This window comes from Halichoerus grypus, chromosome 4, assembly GCF_964656455.1.
Source record: "Halichoerus grypus chromosome 4, mHalGry1.hap1.1, whole genome shotgun sequence".
Taxonomy (NCBI): Eukaryota; Metazoa; Chordata; class Mammalia; order Carnivora; family Phocidae; genus Halichoerus; species Halichoerus grypus.
In genome coordinates, this window is record NC_135715.1 from 46,008,013 (window position 1) to 46,035,131 (window position 27,119).

The 27,119-nt window shown below is 34.6% G+C and overlaps 2 pseudogenes; one reads left to right on the forward strand and one right to left on the reverse strand.

Annotated features, from left to right (window-relative positions):
* Nucleotides 1-6,731: 6,731 nt before the first annotated feature.
* On the reverse strand, nt 6,732-7,049 carry LOC118531403 (large ribosomal subunit protein uL23 pseudogene; annotated as a pseudogene).
* Nucleotides 7,050-15,256: 8,207 nt separating this feature from the next.
* LOC118531404 (cilia- and flagella-associated protein 97 pseudogene) lies at nt 15,257-26,862 on the forward strand (annotated as a pseudogene).
* Nucleotides 26,863-27,119: the final 257 nt, after the last annotated feature.

The window sequence follows — 27,119 nt, forward strand, 5'->3', positions numbered from 1 at the left end:
ATATTATTTATTTAGTGAGGAGTACAAAAAAAAAGGACCCTAGAGAAGAATGAGATAAAACAAAGGAAGCATAGTTAAAAGAAAATCAAAGTAACAAAATTACAAAATGAAAAGAATGTATAAATTTTACATAGTAAGAGAGAATTGATGGTTGCAGAAAATGTCAAGAATAAACAATATAGAGAGCAAGTACTAGTGCTTAATAAGTCATCAGAAAGCTTCAGAACATTTCCATTAAAGGTTCAATTCTATGAGAAAGAAGCCACGTAGTAAGGGTTTAAGAAATGTGATAGTAGTAAACTTATGTCCACAGAATGTAAATGATTCTTTGAAATTAGCAATAGAAGCCTGAGGGGAAAATATCAGACAAACCTGAAAAGAAAAGTTTCTGGTTTTGTTTTTTTTAGTATAAGAAAGCCATGAGCATATTCTCATGTAGATAGGAGAAATCTCAGTAGAGTTTCTGGGAAGAGAAAAGAAAAGAGGATTAAGTCCCAGGTTGTGCAATGGCAGAGAAAGAAATAAAGAGGTTAATCCTTATTAGGGATGAGGAAAATACCTCTTCCTCCAACATAGAAATAATGGGAAAGAGGAAACATTTTAAAGCGATCAGAGGGTTTGGCGACAGCCATAAACTGAGACCATGGCATGCATATTTCACAATAGTAGTCTTGTCAGTAAATTAGAACATTGGCCTATTTTTGAGCATAAGGGATGTGATGCATTTAAAGAATATAGAAAAGTCTTGGAAGAGCTGCTTTGGGAATAAAACAATGGTGTTATCAAGAGATGAATAAAAGGATATAGCAGTGAAAGCCCAATTGAAATAGTATTATAAATGACACTGGATCTATTTAGCCATGTTGAAAAATTTCCTGTAAAAATTATTTCTTGAGTGGGAGTAGGAGACCAAATGTTGAATGTTGCCTGATAGTTAATATTGGTATGAGGAGAATAGTGGAGTTTCAAATAAAATGATTAATGTTCTTGAGGCATCATAGTTGGCTGTGCTGAAATGATTAAACCGGGGGGATTCAGACAAGCTAGAGTAGCACATGAATCCTAAGTGCCTAGAGATTTAAGGAAGAGGAGTGCAAAGAATTGGAGAACTGAAAAAGACCAAATTAGAGTTTTAATAGTTTCGAGAAATACAGAGACTTACCAAATATTGGAAGAACTATATTGTGTTTTCACTTAGTATTTGTGGTAAAACGTTTGCAAAATGGCCCCAATTTTCCACCAGTCTTCCTGTATCCATGCCCATCCCAAAATGACTTTCCCGTACCTCCCATCAAGTTGCGTCTGTTACCCTACTCTTTGTATTTGAGTAGCCTTGTGATTTGTGTTAGCTAAGAGAATATAGCAAAAATTACATTATGTCAGTTCTAAGCCTAGGTCCCAAGTAGTATTGGTATTTTATAAATCTTCCTAATCTTCTCTGGAATAATAAAATACATAAATAAATAATATTAACATAAATAGATTTAACAACAAAAATATATTTTAAATATACTCCTGCTTTCATTTTGTCTTTTTTTCCTGTGCCTTTACCATGATAGCATGCCTTGACTAACCTCTCAGAAGAATAGACTGGATAGTCAGCGGGCTGTCTAGTTAATCTAGCTGGGGCAGAAGATACGAGAGAAATGCCAGCCAAAATGAGTAGAGGTGCCTAGTCAACCCACCGCTGAACACAGGCATATGAGTAGACCTTATCAAGACCAGCTTCAGATAGCAGAACCATTCAGCCTAATCATAGATTCAGGACCAAAATAATGTTCATTGCAGTGTTCCACTAGGTTCTGTGGGTGCTTATGACACAATATAATTGTAATAAATGACATTGTATTTTTCTTAAATAGGTTAAATACGGTCTATTTTTGCAATGTGTTTCATATGAACTACTTGCTTACTGTTCCCTGTGAACACTTCTGTGTGCCAGATTCCTTCTGAAATTGTGTTTCTCCAAATGTGTATAAGATGTGGCATAACCAGTTCAGAATAGAATAGATTCATCTGTTTCTGTGCTTATATCACTATTGATGCATTCAAGATTTAATTGCCCATTTGGCAGCAATTTGGTGCTGTTGAGATTGCCATAGGGAAAGGATAAGCTGGCCTGTGTCTCTGCGGTATGAGCTACTTTTCTTCAGCTCCTGCTTTACCTAAAAAGCACATAACTTAAATATTATCTTGAAAGGCTTCCCAGGAGCTTTTATACTATATTTGAAGTGAGAAAGACCTGGGCAAAAGTTTCAGTTCTAACACACACTCTTAGTATAAGCTTGGTCAAATTAAGTTATTTCTTGAGCTTCATTTTTCTCAACTACAAAATGATTGAAGTATGGCTAACCCAGTATCAGACACAAAGTATAAGCACCCAGTATATGGTAAATATAAGTATAATTAGATTCGTCTCATAACCTTCAGTAATTTTGGTATCATATTCCCAATTAAATTTTTTCAACTATACTACAGTCCCTTCCAACACACACACACACACACACACACACACACACACACACACACAGTCACCCTTTAAACACATATTTTATAAGTTCAGTTTTTCAGTGCTCTTTTTAAACTTTAAAATATACCATATTTGTTGTTAAATCTATTTATATTGGCGCACCTGGGTGGCTCAGCTGTTAAGCATCTGCCTTCAGCTCAGGTCATGATCCCAGGGTCCTGGGATCGAGCCCCACATTGGGCTCCCTGCTCAGCGGGAAGCCTGCTTCTCCCTCTCACACTCCCACTGCTTGTGTTCCCTCTCTCGCTGTCTCTCTGTCAAATAAATAAATAAAATCTTAAAAAAATCTATTTATATTAAAATTATTTATGTCCTTTATCAGTCCAGAGACGATTAAGAAGATTTATGAAATACCAAAAATCCAGCAAAATAATAAAGTAGAAATATGTTTTAAAGAGGTCACCAGGGTAGACGTATAAATAGAACTTGAAATGAGGCTAGAACACAAAAAGTTTGGTCATAATTTCATTCTAACCTCTATGGTAGAAAATTAGAAGAGAAACTAGGATAAATGGATGATGCATAATGTCTGTAAGATTAAAAAAAATAATTTTTTTCTGAGTTCCTCCCAAAGAGTATACTACAGTCTAATGAAAAAAAAAATTCTCAGCCCCATCTTCTGGTAAACATAGCTTTGAATTGCACTGGGCTATTTCTTATAATGTCACTCAATATCAGGCTAATGGAATTACACCAAATCACAATTTAATCAAACTAGTCCTATGGGGCACCAATACAGTTGTCTTCAGATGTACAGCTATCTGAAGAGCTCAATAAAGGCACAGGTATCTTGGTATCTAGAGAAATAGGTTATAGAATCTTTAGGCAATCCTTCCTAAATATTGTTTTCTCTTAAATCAACTTTTGATATTGGGCAGTAGTGAGTTTAATATTATGTGCCCTGACAAAAATCTAGAGTGTGGGTCATCTTTATTGGCAGCTAAATATTATGTGGTGAGCTTGTCAGTGAGCCAAAATTAATATTTGTATTATCAAAACTGAGGAAGTCATCAAAGATGTATGCCAGTACATAAAGCCCCCACAGTACTCTCAGGACCCAATGGAAGGAGCGCCACTGCTGGCATTGTCAAGATTCTTCTCAGTTATTAATTTTGGGTCTGCATAGTTCTCAGGTAAATGATGATTTTTAACAACACTGTCATTACCTATGCCAATTGTTTATGCAAGATAAAGAATATAACACTTCAGGATTATTTGAACATTAGTTCATGAAATAGAAAAAATGGCACTTTTAATTCCCTTGATCTTACAAATAAATGTTTCTTTTTCCTTTCTTTTTCTTATGTAGTCTTCTTCATCCCCATTTCCCTCCAGGTCTTCAGATCAAAGGGCATTTATTAAATGTCCATGTCTATGTGGCTCCTTGCCAAGCTCTGTAGAACAGTCCGTGCCTTTTAGAGATTGCATTGTGAGACAGACAATGTCGAAGTCAATAGACACATATAAGGCATACCAACTACAGAAGGAAAATGTTAAACACCACAATGCTTTTGAAGTCCAGCCAAGCGGTCCTTTCTTTGGGACTATTCTCTCCGAAACACACAACTTTTCTTCCTTTACCATTTCTGATGTTCTCCTTTCCCAGTCAATATTGCCAAGTCTTCCCGTAACCTGTGCTTTGCATGAGATCTCTCCTAGAGGTTTTTAAAATCAGTTCAATCAATTCATCTTATAAACTAACTTACTTTTACAGAACATTTATAACCCCTTAGTTAGCTCTCTAGTATAAACAAAGTCTGCTGCCACTCCCCCAGGCACAACCCCGTCATCTGAACCAGAGGGTTTATTCTACTTACGTCAAGGTAGGAAATCTTATTTAATAGTCCTTGGGGATCTGAGAAATCAAGGCAATTTCATGACAGAAATACTGGATGTGCTGTAGCTCAGGCTGTAAAATAGATTCCTGTACACAAACTACATGAACTGCAGCTGCTCAGCTGCTTTTTGCATGCACTCTGATTCATCTGCAATTGTATAATGTTGTCTGTTCATTTGGAGCAATGTGATGACCAAATTCTGAAATATTTATCAAGATGGGAGTTGTGGGTGTGGGAGAAGAACATGTATACTTTGACATGTAAAATTAAAAATAAACCAACAAATAGATTATTTTTCCATATTAACTGATGTCCATAATGTGGATGAAATCACCTGTTTGATGGTCAGCACTTAATTTATAAGGAAACATTGGGTTGGTCGTAACCATTCTTTAGGTGTCTGAATACCAGTGTTTGGAAGTATACTATGAAAATACCAGTCTTCCTTTATATCTAATGGGGAAATTAATGTACATGAGGACAAATGCAAGTAAACATGCTTACATTTTATTTGAGTTAAAGCATCATGAGCATAACTTAAAGCAAAGTTTGTTATTTTTTACATTTGTCATTCAGCTCTTCTCCCAAAGGCAGAGTCATATTACATTAAAATAAGGACCATGTGGTAAAATATTCGTCATTCCATAAGCTATGGTCATCTTTTTATTAGAATTTTATCAGTTGCAAGTGACACAAAATTCATTTCACACTGGTTGAAGAAAATATATCTGTCTACCTACCTACCTACTTACCTAATGTATCACCTGTTTTATCATCTATCTTGAGAAAATTGGGTAATATAGCTTCTGGGGCTCTGTCCTTGCCCCAAACCATATTTACTGAGAGTAGCATTGGAGCTGTTATCAGGAGATGGGGCTATAGATGCTGGGAATATAAACAAGTGTCCACTGCATTGATGAAATTGGAAAAACTGAATAAAGTAATTTTACTACCCTGCAGCAACATAGGATGAAGCATAATGTAATAGTAACTAGCTACTAGGAACAACGCAGATCTGTGTTCATGGGTTAACGTATATTTATTCTTATTGTCCCTAATCTCAGAAGAGAATTGCATTCTAAAAGGATCCTCAAGTATCTAGAGAATTGCTGTATTTGACTCTAATTAAAATTTAACCTTTTAGATAAGTTATGGTAAAACATAAATATATTCTATAATCCCTAGAGATGCAGCATGTATAGTATATTATTTATAATACTAAAGGAAATTTATGGAAAATGTCTGAATAATCAGCCAAGACTTCATAATAAATGTATGCAAATTTGCTAAACATTGATGTAAAATTTGAGAAGTGTCTTCAGTAATTTTCCTTTTTTATTATGTTAATGGTCAAAATCAATTGAAACAAGAAATGTATGGAGATTTATGGACTTTTATATAATGTAAGTGCTGTCAAATTTTCAAGGCAAAACACAAAGGAAAAGCCATGCAGATTTGGATTTAATATGTAGAAGTTGAGAGAAATTGGTTACAGTGACTCTTTTTTTTTTTTTTTTTAAAGGGAGGAGCTTATCAAGAAAAATAAACTCAAATTGGGTTATCAAAGATTTCGGGCTTTGGGTTTAATAAAGGTGACCATATTCCAGTTTGTCTAAGATGAATCCAGCTTATACCCATTGTCCTGGCACCACATCCTGTCCTGTCGTGAACTGTGCCAGAGTTTGTTGGTTTGCTTTTATAATAAAATTTTATTAATAGTTGCATTAAACTAAGCATAAGATTGGTTTGTTTGACTCCCAATTTTTACTTACTGCCCTAGTTTCTATTAAGACTGTAGGTGATTCTTGTGCAATTAACAATATTCTTTAATATAAAATCTAAAACACAGTCGTAGATAATTGATATTTCCTTTTCAAACCTCTATCAGATAAAACATAATTAACAACTCCCAATCAAAATAAGCTTGCAAGCTCTCTATTAAAAGGAAGTGTCCCTCCACACAGGAGGGTAGGAATAACTTACTTCTTCCATTTATCCATTTTGCTGTTCCTGGTGGCCAGTTGGTGCCATAGCTGGTTATACTGTGGCCCCGTGCAGTGGCCTGCTAGGTTCATGAAGCTTCCAGGTCCCCATTTAATAGGATAGCTGTTAATCCTTGGAAATATGTGTTGGAAATAGAGGCTGAACAGTCTTGCCATAGAAAATATAAAGAGCAGTATGAATGCTCTTGCTAGAGTGATTTTTAAAATGAATAATGTACATCTAAACCTATTTATTTTATTGTTTGTTTTAATTTTGCAATATACTTTTTTTTTGCAAAAATGGGTTCACAGAAACAAAGTATATACATATATATTTTTGGTGAAAAAATTTATATTTATATTTAGCCAGCTGGACTCAGTTTAGATGATCCCAATTTTGTTGGCAACATCCACAGCATCATAGTCAGGAACCAGTGGAATGTATGCCTTCTTCACTCCATTGGGCCTGATCAGGGTGTTGACGTTGGCCATGTTGATGTCATAGAGCTTCTTCACAGCCTGTTTGATCGGGTGCTTGTTGGCTTTGACATCCACATTGAACATAAATGTGTTGTTGTCTTCCGTTTTCTTCACGGCTGACTGGGTAGTCAGGGGGAACTTGGTGATGGCATAGTGATCAAGCTTGTTTCTCCGGGGGGCGCTCATTGGAGGATATTTGGGTTGCCTTCGGAGATGCATTATCTTGGACCTAGGTGACCTGTGGATCTTCTTTTTTGTGTGTGACTGTGGACACTTTTCAGCACCGCTTTCTTGTCCTTCAAAGCCTTTGCTTTGGCTTCAGCTTTGGGAGGGACAGGGGCTTCCTTCTTTGCCTTGGGTGCCGTCTTTGTGAAAGGGAACAAAGTATATATTTAATAAAAAGTTAATTCCTGCCTCACTGTCTAACCTCAATTCTCAAAAGAAATATGAAGATGAATATATAATTTGCACAAAATATTTGTCAAGAGTTGCTATCCACTCTGGGGGCCCTGACCACATAAAAATCAGAAAACGCAAATCTGCTCCAGCAGAGTCAACATCTACTTTAAAAGTCTGCAGTTATTTTCAATAGACCATGCTCACTGATGATGCTCTAATATATGAAGCTGTAAAAGATATATTGACATATTCTGAAGGATGCCTTTTCATTTGGATCCAATGACTTCTAAATTTAATTTCACTTATTTTACTATTATGGTATTGTTTACATACAACAAAATTCATCCAGAAGCTGAACTTCCAACTTCACTCATTTTTTTAATCCCAAATTTTCTTATGCACATAAAGAAAGAGACGTAAGTGCTAGCTGTTAATGTGTTGGCTACATTAGCACACGAAAACCTTAATGAACAGTTAGAGGATGCCTAGTTTTACATGTGTCATCAAAAATTTCAAAGAGCAAGATAAATTAATTCTAGTAACGGTTTTTTTTTTCTCTTCCAATTTTTGAAGTCAGTGTAGAACTTTTGATGTTCCTTCTGTTTAAGGTGGACCCTCTGACATGACTATTAATGTTTTTAAAAATTTATTTAAAAAGTTAACCACCAAAAATAAATGTATGTGTTTTATGTGGTGAAAAGACAAAATAAGTTTGGTAGAATATAACATAGGATTATAAATCTATCCTACTAACTTAAAAAACCTATGAAACATAAATGTACTTGGAATAAACTTTGCTGCAAGCATCTGAAAAAGTGATATTCTATCAATCAAAATCTGTAGTCCTCAAAATATACAATTTTTTAAATTTAGTAATATTTTTGTTAAAATATTTGTTAACAATAAGTTTTAGTCAAATGTTCAACAAATGGAATACTAAAATCTTCAGTTTAGAAATTTAGTGAATTGTAGTTATTGAAAAAGTCTTGTAAACTGGAAGAACATGAAATGTACTCCTATGAAAACAAAAGGAAGAAAAAAAAAGGTGTTGAATTATGCTAATGCATAATTCTGAAAGTCTGTAACATTACTTGTAGCATTTTGACCTGTGACAGAAATCTTTCCATGGAGCTTATATTTTTCAAGTGGATAAATTTATATCTTGGTAAAGTGGAACACAATTGATGAAGTCTGTGATTTTGCATTATTCAAATTTAGGAAAACAAGTTATTATGAGTAGAGATAACTTATTTTGTTTGTATTTTCTTATAAAAATATTTATTAAAGAAGGACATTTTGAATGGAGGGAGAGAATCTTTTGAAAAATACTTGGACTGAAATATTTTTGCATTTCAATATGAAAAACTTAAAGAATATCCTCCTTTTTGCAGAATATGATTTGATCTTACCAGGTACCTCAGCACCTATAGAGACAATATTTTCTCCATTAAAAATATTAAAAATATAATGATCTAAAGAGAATTATTTGAAGGTGGGGTCAATTTCAGATTTATTGACATAAAATGCAGCTTTGGAGATGACTTATTAAAAAGGTTTAAAGAATCATATTAAAGGGGTGCCTGGGTGGCTCAGTCATTAAGCGTCTGCCTTCAGCTCAGGTCATGATCCCGGGGTCCTGGGATCAAGCCCCACATCGGGCTCCCTGCTCAGCCAGGAGCCCTGTTTCTCCCCCTCCCACTCCCCCTGCTTGTGTTCCCTCTCTCACTGTGTCTCTCTCTGTCAAATAAATAAATAGAATCTTAAAAAAAAAAAAAGAATCATATTAAAAAGAAGTTCTTCATGAAATACACTTATTGTAATAGAAACTGGGATACAGTTAAGCCTCTATAATCTAAATTTCAACAAAACCTGAATATGTATAGAAATCATTCTGCTTATGTATTTTTTTAAATTTCAGAAAACATAACCACAGATTTTTTTTTTACTTAAAATGCATAGATATATTTCATTTTTAAAAAATATTTTTTCCTTTGATGGGGTGCCTGGGTGGCTCAGTTGGCTGAGTTTCTGACTCTTGATTTCAGCTCAGGTCTTGATCTCAGGATGGTGAGATTGAGCCCTGTGCCAGGCTCCATGCTCAGCTAGGAATCTGCTTGGGATTCTCTCTCTCTCTCTCTCCCCCTTTACCTGCTGTGTGCTCTATCTCAAATAAATAAATCTTAAAAAAAAAAGAAATAATTTTTGCTTTGAAAATAAAATTTTATAGATCTACCAGTATTCTTAAAGATTGGTAAATGACTTTAAATATATATTTAATATATTATAATGTTCTGGTTCATTCTGTCAAAAAGTAAATCAGTAAATCCAGTGTTTTACTGATTTTTGTAAAGTAAGTCAGTGCACACAGAGCTTTCTATTAGTCTGGCTTTATCTAGGATTAAATTTCAGAACAACTAGATGCATAATATCATATGTATGCCTCTTACCTCAGTAGATATTTATATATATTGCACTCCCTGGCAAACATCTGGAACAAAATTAGCTTATGCTGACAATTAAAAGGGGAATAACTGAGTCAGGGAGAGGTGAACATCTTGAGAAATTGATGAGGGAAACAAGGATAGATTTCTGAAGGAAATACTCTAGCTCTATTTAGAGCGAGACCAGATAGGTGGAATTTTTTTTTTTTTTTCATTGAAAGATGGGTATTAGGATACTTGAAATATCAGGATCAGAAAATTAAAAAAAAAAAAAAAACAACCCTGAGTTTAACCTGAGCAAATCTGTATATTTGCATTCCATCTAATTTATTAGCAGTAGTCCTCCAAGTGATTTATTGACCCATAACTACATGGGAAAATGTGGAAATCACCCAGCCTAATTTTTAAAGCTAGGAATCAGGTGGAGCACTCATTTTCAAATGTGATGGTTGAGCTAGATTTCCCACTCAGTCTCAGTTAAATTTCTTCTTGTATGTATTTCCCCTTCAGGTGTCAGATTTTAAAGGCATGAGAGAGATGTTTAAAGAGGAAGGTGTTATGGTGATGTTAGAGTACTAATATCAGTCTCCATAATATATTGCAATTTATTTCTGATTCTGAGGAAAGTTCAACAATTTTTAAAATAATTATTTTTAGACCTAATATGAAATTCATTCATTCATTCAATAGATATTGACTGTTTCTTTTTTTATGTTAAAAAGCATTTATAGCTCTAGAGTATGATGACATATGTGATATCTATAGGTATAGGTACTTATTTTTTCTGTCGATAATAATTATAAAATGAATCTCATTGAAGTGATAGAAACACTATTTAGTTTTGAGTTGTTGATTTTACATAGTTTCTTTAGATAATTCTGGCAAAGTGATTTGTGTTCTGAAGATATAGTTTGTAAGCTGTATTTGGCCATTGAGTAGAAGGTTGAGGTTGACCATAGCTGAAGTGATTGAAGTATTGCAAGGACCCCACTATGAGGAACTTCATTCCACTATTAGAAAATTTTGGATTCTAAAAGCATTTTTAGCATTGAAGGCATTATTTTTATGATGCCAGTCTATCTGCAAAAGTCCATGTAACCGTAAAGACCCAGAAGCTGCAGGTGGGCTGGAGTTTTACTCTTTTGATGCCTTTGTCGGCTTAGGCAGCTTTTGATGACTGTGTTGGGATAGGCTTTTTTTTTACTTTTAATTCATTTTATTTTTTCCACTGTATTGAGAAATCATTGGTATACATTACTGGGTAAATTCCATATATTTACATATATTGTGAAATGATTACCACAATAGGATCAGCTAATACCAGCTATAGAGAATATCTCTATATTCTCATATAGAGACAATTAAAAGAAAAGAAAGGAGGAAAGAAAAAAAAAGGGGGGGAAGACTTTCTCCTTGTGACAAGAACTCTTGGGATGTAATCTCTTAAAAACTTTTCTATATGTAATGTATGGGGATTAACATAACAATAAAAAAATAAAAAATAAAAAACTTTTCTATATATCTTACAACAACAGTATTAGCTGTAGTCATCATGTTGTACATTACATCCCTAGTGCTTATTTATCTTATAACTGAATGTTTGTACCTTTTGACCATGTCCCTCCAATACTCCTCCCCCGCAACCTCCACTTCTGGTAACCACAGATTCCACATATAAGTGAGATCATACAGTATTTGTCTTTCTTAGTCTGACTTATTTCACTTAGCATAATGCCTTCAAGTTCCACTCATATTGTCGCAAATGGGAGGATTTCCTTTTTTTTTTTTTTTGATGGCTGAATAATATTCTATTGTATTTATATACCACAATTTCTCTATCTAGTCATTCATTGATGAACACTGCAGTTGCTTCCATATTTTGGCTATTGAAAATAATGCTTCTGTGAACCTAAGGGTGAGGATATCTTTTTGAGTTAGTGGTTTTTTTCCCTTTGGATATATCCCCAGAAGTAGAATTGCTGGATCATGTAGTAGTTCTATTTTTAATTTTTTGAGGATCCTCTATACTGTTTTCCATAGTGGCTGCACTAATATAGAATCCCACCAACAATGCACAAGGGTTCCCTTTTCTCCACATCCATTTCTGCATTTGTTACCTCTTGTCTTTTTGATAATAGCCATTCTAACAAGCATGAGGTAGTATCTCATTGTGGTTTTAATTTGCATTTCCCTAATGACTAGTGATGTTGACTTTTATATATCTTCTTTGGAAAAATGTCTATTTGGGTCCTTTGCCCATTTTTAAGATTGGGTTATTTATGGATTTTTTTGCTATTTTATGAGTTTTTATATATTTAGGATACTAATCTTTTATCAGATATATGGTTGGAAAATACTTTTCTCCCATTCCATAGATTGTCTTTTCACTTTGTTGATTTTTTTTCTGTGCAGAAGATTTTTAGTTTGATGTAGTCTCACTTGTTTATTTTTTATTTTGTTGCTTGTGCTTTAGCAGTCATATCCAAAAAATTATTACCAAGACCCATGCCAAGGAACTTTATTCTTATGTTTTCTTTTAGTAGTTTCATGATTTCAAGCCTTACATTTAAGTCTTTAATCTTTAGGAAATTTTTAGGAAAGGTGTAAGTTACGGGTCCCATTCTCATTTTTTTTTTAATATGTGAATATCCAGTTAACCCAGCACCATTTATTGAAGAGACTGTCTCCTCCATGGAGTATTCTTGGCTCCCTTGTCAAATATTAGTTGACCATACATGCTTGAGTTTGTTTCTGGGCTCTTGATTCTGTTCTGTTGGTCTGCTTATCTGTTTTTATGTCAGTACCATACTATTTTGATGACTATAGCTTTATAATATAGGTTGAAATCAGGAAGTGTGAAGCCTTCTTTTTTGTTCTTCTTTCTCAGGATTTCTTTGGCTATTTGGAGTTTCTTGTGGTTCTGTATAAATTTTACTTCTGTAAAAAATGCCATTGGAGTCTTCATAGGGATTTCATTGAATCTATAAATGGCTTTCATTAGTATTGACATTTTAACAATATCATTTCTTCAAATCCATTCACGTGGGATACCTTTCTATTTATTTGTGTTTTCATTTATTTTATCAATGTCTTATAGTTTTCAGGGTAGAGATATTTTACTCCCTTAGTTAAATTATTCCTAATTTAAAAAAATTAATGCTACTGTTTGCTGGATCAATTTATTTGTTTTTCAGAAAATTTATTGTTAGGGTATAGAAACACTACTGATTTGTTTTTAAGTTTGTTTTGTTTTGTTTTGTTTTGTTTTGTTTTAATTTATTTGGGAGAGAGGCAGAGCATGAGCGGAGGGAGAAGCAGACACCCTGTTGAGAAGGGAGCCAAATGCGGGGCTCGATCCCAGGATCCTGAGATCACGACCTGAGCTGAAGGCAGATGCTTAACCCACTGAGCCACCCAGGCACCCCAGAAACACTACTGGTTTTTGTATGTTAATTTTATATCCTGCAACTTTATTGAATTCATTGATTAGATCTAACAATTTTTTGGTTGAGTCTTTAGGATTTTCTCTATATAAAATCATATCACCCACAAATAGAGACCATTATACTTCTTGCTTTCCAATTCTGATGTCATTCATTTCTTTTTCTTGCCTGACTACTCTGCCTAGGACTTTCAGCCATATATTGAATAGGACTGGTCAGAGTGAACCAACCCTTGTGTTATTCCTGATCTTAGAGGAAAAGCTTTCAACCTTTCTTCACTGAGTGTAATATTAACTGTGGGCTTATCATATATGGCCTTTATTGTGTTGAGATGTGTTTCTTCTTTGCCTGATTTGTTGAGTTTTTATCATGAGTAGATGTTTGAGAGAGAGATTTAAAAAAAAAAAAAGATAATGTTGAACCTAAAAATTGTCCTCTTCATGTTGAAATTATTGTGTATATTTAATTACTCATACTGGGATTGTAATTGGCAAAGAGAGAATCCATTTCCTGATAATTCTCAGGAGTAATGAATGTTTTGAAAGTTACACATTAGCAGAGAATACCATTCTTGAAATAGAATATTTTGTGATATATATGCCCAAAGAGAGAAAGAATACCTTATGACTTTAGAAGCAATGTTGACTCTGAACTTAAAGTCTTAAAGATAAGCCACTATGAACAAATTGAGAGTTTTCAAAATTTCATTGATGGGGTTGTTGGAAAAATCAGTGATGACATGGAAATAAGGGGATGCAACAAAAGGTACAACAGATAAGATCAAAACCAAGGTAGAGATATTTCTGGATAGAGACACTTACTTTAGTCTTATTAGGCACGGTGAGAAGAATAATACCAAAATCATATTTTATCTGATGCATTCCCTAGTATGTATGTATGTATGTTTGTTTGTTTGTATGTATGTCTTTTTGTTTATTATCAACCTGAGGTATACTTTCTATTCCCACGTAAAGTATACAATTTGAAGAGTTTTGACACATGTATACCCTGGCCACATCGTTGTTGCAATGAAACTATAACATATTCACCCCCCTCAAGATGTCCCCTAACCATGGCCCCAGGCAAATGTTGATTTGATTTTTGTCACTATAGATTAATTTGCACTTTCTGGAATGATGAATTTATATGTCTACATCTATATATGTCTACCTATCAGTCATCTATTTATTTATAAATGGAATCATATAGTATGTTCTCTTGGGGTATGGCTTCTTTCACTCTGCACAATGATTCTGAGGTTCATTCACTTTGCTATATGTGTCAGTAGTTTCTGGTTGTTGTCTAGTATTCATTGTACTGATATATCATCTATATTATGTATCCATTCACCTATCATTGGGTATTTAAGTTGTTTGCCATATTTTGGCTATTGTGAATAAAACAGCTGTGAACATTTATGTAGAAATCTTTGTGTGGACATATGACAAACAACCCAATAAACATGGGTAAAAGGTTTGAGCAGACACATCACAGAAGATTTATGAATGACCAATAAGCACAGGAATGATGCTCAATATATTTGTCACTAGGAGAATACAAGTACAAACCTCGGTCTGATACTTAACACATACCAATTAGAGTGGCTAAAATTTTAAATAACCGAAAATGCCAAGTTCTGGCAAAATATGGTAGTGCTGGAACACTAATAAACTGCTGATGAGGATGTAAAATTTCATAACCACTTGGAAAATTATTTGAGAGTTTCTAAAATAATTGAAAATACATCTATCATATAATTCAGCTATATCTCACGTGGGTATTTATGCAAGAGAAACAGAGTCTTAATTTAAGAACAGCATATTGAATGGAAATCCGAGCCTTGTTATTCTGATTGTGTGACCTTGAGCAAGTTGGTTAACCATCCTGAGTTTCAATTTCCTCATTGTTAAAATTGAAAATAAATAAGATGTATTCACAAAGAATCTTGCATAGCATCCAAAATATACCAATACTCAGTAAACACTAGTTACTTTCCTCCATATGTTAATTGTTTATTTGGCTTTAAAACATTCAACCCACAGTGTGTATTCATTCTTTCTAAATTCTTTTATTCATTTATCTAAAGTTTAAACCTCTAAGAAAAACTATTAAGTGGAAAAATCTGAGCCTGGTGGATCTAACCATGGGAAACAATAAACATTCTGCAGGATTAGGTCGGATGTTCATCCTGCAGAACATTGTTCAGCTGTGTTTCATGGAAGCAAGACACAGGGTAGACTTGGAGGAAGGCAAAGACACCAACAGGCAGGTGAAGAGGCCCCTACCTCTTGATTCTTCCTGAGGAACTCTCCTATGACCTTTGTTAAATACAAATTTGGAAATAATTGGAATATATTCTATGCTTTATTTATATTATCCATGTCTCAAAATTCCTATAACTTTCTTCAGAGTTGGTGGTCAACATATCAGTATTTGTTTATTTAACCACTGGATATTTATTGAGTAAGGGAGTACTTGTAAGACTAAGCAGTAGGAACAGATGCTAGCTGCAAGATCTCACTTTGACCTCAAGAAAACAGTTCATGAGTATGTCAAATACATTATTAACAAGAGCAGAGTGTTACAGAAGTTGAGAGTTGAAAGCTTTTTCTAGACTATTTGGGGAAGATGTCAATGAAAAGGAGGTGTATGGTGAAGCAGCTAGGCATACCCCGTGTGTTTGAGATTGGTTTTGTGAGCAAATGTGTGAGGCAGTGTTGTTTTAGTCAAAATAGAGCAGCCTAGCTGAAGTGGAGACTTCACACAGTTGAGGCATGTGGAAGAAGTGTGGCAATATAAGCAGTGGCCAAATGATTAAGTGGATAGCATTTATACTTCAGTTTTAAGGAGCTATTGAACATTTTACTTGTGGCAGCAGCATGATCAAAGATGTGTTTAAGAAGGAATAAATCTGTAGGCAGGTTAAGATAGATTGAGCATCTGGAGGTAGCACAGATACCAGGAGAATATTTAGGCAACTTTTGTGATAATCTAGGATCAATGCTAATCTTTTAACTCAATACTTTTCACTCTATTCTTGTTCTGTGGCCTTTCATAGTCCTAGCTTTGTAATAATCCTTATTCCCCTGACTTTGCAGTGAACTTGGCCTACTGTACAAAAGCTGAATTATCAGGAATGTGAGTTCAGACCCATTAACCTTTGAGGAGCATCACAAAATTAAGGACATGTTGTGCTTTTTAGAAGGAACGAAATGTGTAAATACAGAGAATTATCAGCAGCTGTCATTTTAGAAGAAAGGTCTTTCTCTTTGTTGTGCTGTGTCCCCTGAGGAACAATTGAAGGTCATGTTGTTAAAAGTGCTGATATATTATAATATTTGTATCAGCTAATTAAATCTGTCCTATCAAACATCTTCTATTTTGCCTGACACTTTCTCTTAACTACGTGCGTTTCTACTCAGTAAATACAACAAACAAACAAACAAATAATAATAAATACTTTCAGCTCTCAGGGTCAACGCCAAAATGCCATTATGTAACCCTTTGTGTATTTCACTGTCTGTGTTAAAATGAATCATTTGCTTTACTATTTTATATTTGCAGTTATTTTATACTTATTAATAAGCCATTAGGGAGAATAATTTAAATGTAATGTCTTCATTCTGGATTCATTTTATCAACCAGATTATTCCTGAAAATTATCTGGTTTCTCAAATACCCCATATACTTATAAACATTAAAGAAAACAGTAATGAGGAGACATGCTTCTTTTAAAAACTGTTACAGAAATGAAACTGGTTCTTTTGAATTGTTACCCAGTTTAAGGTTTTGTGCTCATAATTTAGTCTTGAGTGATTTAGAATTTCCAAATAATTATCACAGAATAAACTCTAGGAAATATCAGCCTGTCCAAGAGGGTCACACATACAACTTTACAAATGATAGTTACATTCTGAGGTTGCTCAGGATATGTCTACAAAGTCTTATTCAGCACTACCTTGATGTTAACCTTCTGCTTTACCACTTGATCTCAAAGGAAGTTTTACTACCACCATTATCAAAACAGTGTCCCAGAAAATAAACTCATAAACAATGTGCTCCCTCTCTTTCGAGGTCTCTAAGGCTTTACCAATAAATTCTGTGGTGGGATTCTCCAGTGGAATGGTTTTCCACAAAAGCTTTGCTAACTTTCTATGATTTGGGTATTTTTTTCATCCATCAAGCTTTTTGGTACTCAACTCTTCTCACTGATTTCAAATTAAGCTTTTATTTATTTTTCCAAGGAACTCAATTCTCAATAATAAAAAAACAACTAAATAAACTGAAATGAAAATTCTTGTAGAGGTTGAAGCCATAGGCAATGTCTCTATCAATATGATTTCTTAATTCTTCTTAATCCTTTCCTTCCAGTGAATGGATTCAGCTGAATATTGAGGACATGTGTGGATAGGACAGGAGGGGGACTTCCTCTTGCCTACTCCCTAATTCTGGGCTCCAGTTGACTCAACCCTGCTGAGAAAAGAGAGCTTCTGTGTTTGGTGACTGTTATTATTCTAACTTTTAACTAATGCTATTTCCCAGCAGTATCCAGTGCCATTTAATAGAGCAGGAATTTAAGCAAGAATTTGGAGAATCCTGGATATCAAACAAAGGTTTCTGGTTCCATACTTCTTCCTCTCCAATAATCTTACAAAACTGAGCTGCATGAATATAATTTCCTTGATATTGGACAAGACCATACTTGAACCAACATATCAGTAAATTTATTTTCTTCACTCCCATACAACCCAGCTCATCTCCCATGTTCACTCTAATCCCATTTCCTCTCACTTAAACTAGTGGAAGTAATTAGCCAATAATTTGGAAATTAACGATAAATCACTTAAATATAAAACTTGGGTCAGAATTCTCTTTATCACAGAAAATTATTACATAATTCTCTTAAAGCATAAGAAATCATACTTTTTAAAAATTAGTTTTAAATTAAACCAAACTTAACATAGGAGTAACAGAGCATGAGATTATCTGTTAGACCGTATCGCCAAAGTTATTTGTTCTTTGTTTCAACTCATGCTTTTAATTCTGTCAACTGCTATTCCAGTGACCCATTAGAAACAGCATAAAAGCTTTGTAATAGAACTTAACAGTCATTGAACAGGATATGTTAAAGATATTTTAATCAAATGGATAAAAGACCGTGATTTAATAAGTTGACAACTATATGAACAACACAGTCACATACATGTATTAAATATAGAAAAACCCTGTATATTGTACCATGTTTACTTCTGGACTGAGAGAGAAGATTGGCTAATTTTGTTCTCTATTTTGTAAATTTTTACATTCCCAAAACATTTACAGTGAGCAATTACTAATTTCCTATAAGGAAAATGATATCTTAATTTTAAATGAAACCATAAGTGTGACATGCATAGCACACACTCTCACACATAGTAGGTATTCAAAAAATATCAAATTCCTTCCCTATTCAGACAGCATCAAAGAAATGGGTAAAGATTCATTCTGTTATCAATAAAAACATAAGTTGTCTAGAAAACAACTGTACTCAAATATCTTACAGCCTTGGCTAAGAAGAACAGCATAAAACTTAGAGACAGGGGTGAGCCCTGGGCATGAAGAGCCTTCACAGGAGAAAGTTAAAATGACTCATTGATGCACTGGGGTCTAATTAAGCAAGTGAAGCATGAGGGTGATATCATCAAAAATTGTTCTAACGGTAGGGAAGCGATTATGGAAACTATTGCAATGGTCAAGTTCACTCATAATGAACACATGAATAAGAAACTGTGCATTAGCCACTGAAAGCAAAGTTTTATCTGGACCATATTTTTTTCAGTGATAACAAGCAAAGTCAATGCTTACTCCAATTTGTTTTTTGAAGGAAAAGTGAAAGGTCAAGGTCTCAAATGATCTTAAGACTCCCAATAAAATTTTCTGTCAGACAAATATCATGGTCAAGTACCTATAGACAAACTGAGATTTTTTAAAAAAGTGACTTAAGTAATAATTTTGGCTTCACCGGGAACACAAAGATAAACATAATGCAATACAAGCAATACAAGCAAAAGAATAAATGCATATTTGTCTTTAACTCACACGTACATCTCACATCTCTGGGCTTTTCAGCTTTTCTATTTTCTGTTTTCTCATGGCACATGTCACTAATAAACTAATGGAGTGCAATAGTCAGAGGTAATATCCTTAGCAGAATATCAGTCCATTTATTCATGTGTTTTTTTATTCATGTGTTTTTTTATTCATTTATTCGATATACATTTATTGAATTTTCATCTAAAAAAATGGGAGTGTAGTGTTGCAGTTGCTGGAGATATAATAGGTAATTAAGCTAGACAAGTTTGCACACTCATAAACTGATATTCTAAAAGAGGGCAGATAGACAATAAATAAGTAACACAATTGGGCTAGAGTGGGATGCTGTTGATTTGACTCACACTGTGAGAAGGATGTGTATGGAAAATGCAGTGCTTCCCCTGCAGGGACACTTGATAGCCCTGCTGGACTCAGTGATGCTGCTGGGTGTTTGGTTTGGTTTATTCCTTTGGCTTTAGGCAAGGCTTCTGGGTAATGAGGCCATTTTCTCTGGGTTGTCTTAATCTCCCTCGTCATCACTGGCTGTGGATCCTATGCCCCCCTCTCCTTTCTCCAACTTGTGCAGGAGCCTGGGGGTCTACCCTAGCCTCTGCTGTGGGCTGATTTTGTCCTTCTATGTTGAGTCTTAAATAAGGGGACTTTTTCATACAAGTACTGTGAGAGGTACAATGAGGCTCAACCTACAGGCCTCCATGATCAGGCTAGACTGTCAAGTTTATTTTGCTATGTCTTGAGCTGCTGTGGATATTGAGGGAGAAAATGCCAGGAGACCTTAATTATGCTATTTGCTGCTTGAAAACCAGGAGGTTCAACATAATAACTCTGAAATTTCTCCTCAGATAATCAATAAATTTAAGGGGTCTCAAATAAAAATAAGAGATATTTGAACTACAAAATCTGAATTTAAAGTTTATGTGGAAAAATAATCAAGTAAGAAGTATCCACAAAATTTCTGAAAATGAAGACGAATGTTGAAAGAGTAGCTCTACTACATTATAACACATTCTATAAAATTATAATGCTTTTTAAAATACTGTAATGTTGGGGCACCTGGGTGGCTCATTCGGTTGAGCGCCTGAATCTTGATTTCGGCTCAGGTGATGATCTCAGTGTTGTGGTATCGAGCCCCTGTCAAGCCCTGCATTGGACTCCATGCTCGGCACAGAGTCTGCTTGAGTTTCTCTCCCTCTGCCCCTCCCCCTACTCCCTCCCTCTCTCTCTCTTTCTCTCTCTCTCTCAAATAAATAAATCTTTTAAAAAATAAAGTATAGTAATGTTGATGCATAAACAGATTATTGGAAAATAAGAGAAAATTTATAAATATACCCAAAACATAGAAATTTATTGAGTTGGAGTTTTATTTTTGTAATAAATGCTATTTCAACAATTATGTAAACCAATGAAAAACAAATTTGAATGCTGTCTCACACTTTTACTCCAGGGAGAATTCCATATGAATCAAATATTTAAATATAAAAAATAACACAAAAATCCTAGAAAAAAAATGAAAGAATAATTTAAAAAAATATATCTGAAAATGGACAGGGCTTTCCTCAGCATGGCACAAAACTCAGAATCCATAAAATAAAAAAAATTAAAACCAATATGTTTTTTTTTTTTTAATATTTTTTTTTTTAAGATTTTATTTATTTATTATTTGAGAGAGAGAGAATGAGAGACAGACAGCATGAGAGGGAGGAGGGTCAGAGGGAGAAGCAGACTCCCTGCCGAGCAGGGAGCCCGATGTGGGACTCGATCCCGGGACTCCAGGATCATGACCTGAGCCGAAGGCAGTTGCTTAACCAACTGAGCCACCCAGGCGCCCTGTTTTAAATTCCATAGCAAAATCAATATAAGCATAGTCAAAAGACATATTAATTTGAAAAATATTTTCAACTCATAAAACATAAGACTAATATCCTAACACACAAAAACCTTCTCTAACTGGTGAAGAACTACCTGGCATCAATAGCAAATAGTGAGACAATATGGGTAGACATCTCCACAAACAATTAATTATAAATGTTTAATCCATAAAAGATGTCCAAAATCACTTTTTTTAAAAAAGCCATGCTCATTAAAATTAACATTACTTTTTACCTATGTTATTATTAAAGAGTAGAACATATTGATCAGGATATGAAAAATTAGAAACTGTCATATATTGCACAAAACTTAACCAACTGAGTTATGTAAATTCTCCTGAATACTTCTGCTTTGTCCCTGCCCCTGTTCTAAAACACCCTATACTAGTTTTCCTATCTATTTGGACTTCTCCCTTCCTTCCTGAACACACTGTCTCTCATATGAAATCTCTCCTTCCTCTGAACTCCTTATGAAACTTTCATGCCATCATCTATATTTAATTATATATAAGATTGTCACACTATGCTGTAATCATCATGAAGTTTGAACCATATCTTATTTTCTTATTAAACCCAGTGCCTGAACATTCTATTTGTTAATAGTAAAAAGTATCTATAATGGTGTCAGTTTACAGTTTTCACAGATTTCAAACATCTTCTCATTTGGTACCACAATAACCCCCAGGGCTAAGCATCATTATTTATTTTATTCTACTGATGAAAAATTGAATCAGGTTGTGATTACACATTGACCAGTCAGAGCCTGCATCATAGGAGTTTTTTGGTCAGAGGACGTAAGGATAGACAAACGAGAGAAAGAGAGAGAGAGGGAGAGAGAGGGAGAGAGGTCAGTCCTGGCTCTTCCGCTTATTGGTCATATGAGATTTAGTAATCTAGTTAAGTTTTTTAAGCTAGTTTTCTTATCCATAAAATGGAAATGACAGTAATATCTACCTTGGTGTTTCTGGAAAAAGTAAACAAGAAAATAAAAATAAAGCATATGGCATATTGCCCAGCTGCATAAATAGTGTTCAGCTACAGTGACAATTATTATTTTACTATAACACAGCTTTTATTTACTGTAGTTTTTTTTTTTTTTTTTTTTAACAATGCAGCATTCTGATTCAGCCCCTTTGTAGGTAATCCAGAATACTAGTGGTGGATCGTTTTTGGTGATAGATTCATGGTGAATTCAATAATTGAAATATATTTAGTGCTTTACAAATGCACTTTTCTCATCTATAATTCAATCAAAGAAACAGTAATAATCAGGTAAAATGAGAGTTGGCATTGAACAACTGCATTATTCATTATTTCTCTAACATCAGCCTTTCACATCTGTTCTTGGTTGCATTGAATATAATGCATGAATGATACTTACTCTGATTAGTGTCTATTCTTTTTTCCTAAGGCTTCATCAAAACATTTGTCCAATATCAATATGAATTTCTCTCTAGCTCTTTCTTTTTGTTTTTATACAGAATTTAATCGTGCTCATCCACACACAGTTTAATTCTTTGAATCACCAGATCTTCTTGTCAAAAGTCCCAAATCCAGTGAAATAATAGATCATCAATTCCTATGGTGAAGAGACTGTATACATGAAGTAGTTTTAATTTAGAAGTTGGTTTCTGTTAGTGGGAGAGAGAAAGTTCCTTTATCTTTTTTAGTTACTGAGTTATGGTTGACATGTACACAAATGCTGGCAAGAACAATGTTAAATGTGGAAATTTGGAGGCAAGGGATTGTTTTATTTCACTAATATTTTCCCTCAATAATTATGAATAATGAAAACTAATGTTATGCTATTAAAACAATAGTTTTAGCAATAATTTATAGTTTACCGTATAATCATTTTCATAATTATTTTCTTTTTAATCTGGAAATCAAAAGTAACAATTTCATGTTCACAATAGCTTATGAACAAGGTAGCTATAAACTCCTATAAGGGAAGAAAAGTTAAAAACAAAATAACTTTATTTTTATATAATTTTTATACATTTTATATATTATATACTTTTAAAAACTTTATTTATAATAACATATTGATAATTAAGATGTGAGTTTTGCATCTTCCATCATAGATTAATCAAATAAAATTCAGTCAGGCCACAAGAAAATCAAAATCTTTAATGATGATATGCAAATTAAAATATAGCTTCATAGAAATAACTTTTTTTTTTTTAATATTTTATTTTTTTATGATTTTTTATTTATTTATTTGAGAGAGAGAATGAGATAGAGAGAGAGAGCATGAGAGGGGGGAGGGTCAGAGGGAGAAGCAGACTCCCCGCCGAGCAGGGAGCCCGATGTGGGACTCGATCCCGGGACTCCAGGATCATGACCTGAGCCGAAGGCAGTCGCCTAACCAACTGAGCCACCCAGGCGCCCTAGAAATAACTTTTCTAGGACCAAAGTCAAAGTTCTGAAAATCTGAGGCAAGATAGTAGAAATTGGTTCTAAGTTGTCATAAGACAATAAGTTGTATGCTTAAATTGAACATATTCATTCCTTTAACAAATTTTTTTTTTTAAAGGTTTTATTTTTTTATTTATTTATTTGAGAGAGAGAGAATGAGAGAGCGCACATGAGAGGGGGGAGGGTCAGAGGGAGAAGCACACTCCCTGCCGAGCAGGGAGCCGGATGTGGGACTTCATCCAGGGACTCCAGGATCATGACCTGAGCCGAAGGCAGTCACTTAACCAACTGAGCCACCCAGGCGCCCAACAAATTTTTTTTAGTATTTACTGTGTCCCAGAACACAGCTCTAGGAGTAAAGGATACTGTGGCAACATGAAATCTAGTTTTGTAAAAAATATCTATTTAGATAAAAAATAATTGCCAACATTTATTTTTATTTATACATTAGAGCTATATTGTCTTAACGATACTAATTAAACTGTATGGAGTGATTAATATAATTCAGGCACTGAACTGAGTATCTTACTTATATGAAAACTCCTCACAGCTCTTAGGTGAGCAGGATTGTTTTGCTGATTTAAGATGAGAAAAGTGAGTTTTGGAGAAATTAGATAATAGGATATATTTTGCCCAGTTAATCAGAGGAAAAACTTTTAATTTCAATCCCAAGTTATTTTCACATGAAATTATATAAATGCCTTCATTTTCAAAGTTAGCATATGGATTAATAAAGGGAATTGTTATTTGTTTGTTTTTGATTTCTGATGAAATGTGAACCAATGTGACTCAATGTAGCAAGGTCCATGCTTTATTCAATTTTCTATAAGAGCTGAATCCCCCTCTCCCCAAAAGAAAGTAACCATTTCTAACGCCTGTAGTCTTCTCCCTACTTCTTCCTACTTTTATAATGCCTCTCTTTTTGCTAGGGGCTCTAACTCCACCTCTTCCTACTTATTTCTCCAAATGACATGTTTTGAAGGATATCATTTCTATTCTTGAAAGATTTTAGGCAAGTTATATAACCTGTTTCCAGCTTCTTCCTTCTCTGATCTGTGACTAGTTAAATTTGAATTTCAGATAAATAACAAATACTTTTTAAATATAATTATATCCCATACATTATAGCTAAACAATGCTGTATCTGAAATTTAAATTTCACTGGGCATACTGTATTTTATAGGAATCCTAGTCCTGTGGAATGTATATACAGAAGTGGACCAGCCTGTCTGGTCAGGTTGTCAGATGGAGGTTGTCCCTTCTGATGATCCCTGGGGAATTATCCTGGGGTTGTTCTTCATGAACCCATGTGGAATACCCCCTCTTAAACCAAATGTCTTAGACAAATTGATCTTAAGCGTGTGTGAAAGTTTTACTAACAACAGAAGCAGCAAGAAGACTAAATTGTGAGATAATTTAACAAAAATTTTAGGGAAAGAACTTAAATACCCATGAAATAATTGCATAAGATCATGAGGATAGACCCAAGCTTTTAGTTTATATTGCAGGATAGGAAACTACCCCATCTTTATCATGATATGAGTTACCCTAGGTCATGACATGTGGGAACCATCACCTGAGGTTGCCACCTCAGGCCACCTGTGGATCATTAATCAGAAATAATAAGCTCGGCGTGCGCGCGACCCTGGAAGGCCGCTGGCGGCGTGCGAGATGGCTGCGACGGCCACAGCACCAGTAGGCACTACGCCCAACGTGGGGCTCCAGCTCACAACCCTGAGATCAAGAGTCACATGCTCAACTTGCCGAGCCAGCCAGATATATTTTTACCATCAGGGATCGGTTTATAGATATATCAGAAGGTGAAGTGGACCATTCCTTCTTTGACAGTGACTTTGAAGAAGCAAAGAAATGTGAAAGTAACTCAGTTTTTGGCAAGCAAAATGATGACCCTAAAGAGAAAATAGATAAAGATACAGAAAATGTAAACTTGAAATTTGGAATACAAAGGAAGGAAAATGCAATAAAGGAGAAAATTACTCCAGAACACCACCCTGTAGAAAATGATAATATGCAAACCAGAAATTCTTTATCATTGACCACTTCAAGATAAAAAAAATTGTGGGATGCTACAACAGGGCATAAAATACACTTGCCCACTCCAAGCAGAAGTCCCAAAATTATAAAAGAAGGTGAAGATGATTATTATACTGATGGAGAGGAAAGCAGTGATGATGGGAAAAAGCAACATGTCAGGTCCAAGTCAGCTAAACCATCTAATAACTTTAAAAAAAACATAAGTAAAAAGTATTCCAAAAGTAATTCCTCCTCCTCCTCTTCCTCTTTGTCCTCCTCATCTTCAAGTACAGGCACAGATTGTTCAGATGCAGGGTCTGATATCTGTATTTCTGATTCATCGCCATCATTAAAGAAATGTCTATGTGGTGTAACCCACTTGTCACCAAAACAGAAATATAAACCAGGAATGAAATCAACAGGAATACAGCCTTCAGGTAAACCAAAAGTCAGTGACTACCATGAGGAATCTGAAGATACTGTGACAGATGTCACTCCTCTGTCAACTCCAGACATCAGCCCTGTTCAATCTTTTGAACTGGGAGCATCAAATGATCAAAAAGTAAAAGTTAAAAGGCAAGAAAATGTGAGTCAAGAAGTATATGGAAATGTTGAGGATTTAAAAAATAATTCAAAATCATTGAAATCAACCAAAAAAGGGCAAGAAAAACATGGGCCTGATCTCACATCAAAATCTTCAGTGTTAGATTCCAGTTCAGACCACAGATATAAACAAAAAGCCTTACATGACACAATGGACCTCAATCATCTGTTGAAAGCGTTTCTGCAATTAGATAAAAAAGGACCACAAAAACATCACTTTGATCAGCCTTCGGCAGCACCAAGGAAAAACTACTCTTTCACAAGAGAGGAAGTGAGACAGATTGATAGGGAAAATCAGAGGCTTTTTTAAGAACTGTCAAGGCAGGCTGAAAAATCAGGAAACAAAAGTACGATTCCTAGAAGATCGATTGTTCATCCCCCTAAGTTATATCATAGTGCCCTCAACAGACAGAGGGAACAACAAAGGATTGAAAGAGAAAATTTGGCTTTATTGAAAAGGCTTGAAGCTGTGAAGCCAACAGTTGGTATGAAACGCTCTGACCAACTGATGGACTATCATCGCAATATGGGTTATCTCAGCTCATCACCGTCCTCAAGACGAGTGAGATCAACTCTTGGCCAGTATAGCCCATTAAGAGGAGCTTCTAGAACATCCAGTGCTACCAGTGGTCTCAGTTGTAAGAGTGAGCAGTTTTTGACACGTCAAGTGGCCTGTTGCTAAGACCTAAGCCCCCTAATGTTCGTACAGCTTGGTTATAAAAACTTTTTGCTTTAAGCATTGTTCATCCAGTTCTTATTGAAGTGCTCTTGTACATTACTACAATTCTTTGTGTAAACATCTCTAATTTAAGATATACAACAATGAGTTGTAATTTTATTGTAATTCAATGCAAAATTGTTCTCAAAAAGACAATGTAAAATCAGTGTTTCCTATGAGGATGTGTTTCTATGAGATGTATATGTATTTGATAGAGAAATGGTAGTATGCATGTATATTTTCTCAACATAGAAATTGATTCAGCTCTTACATTG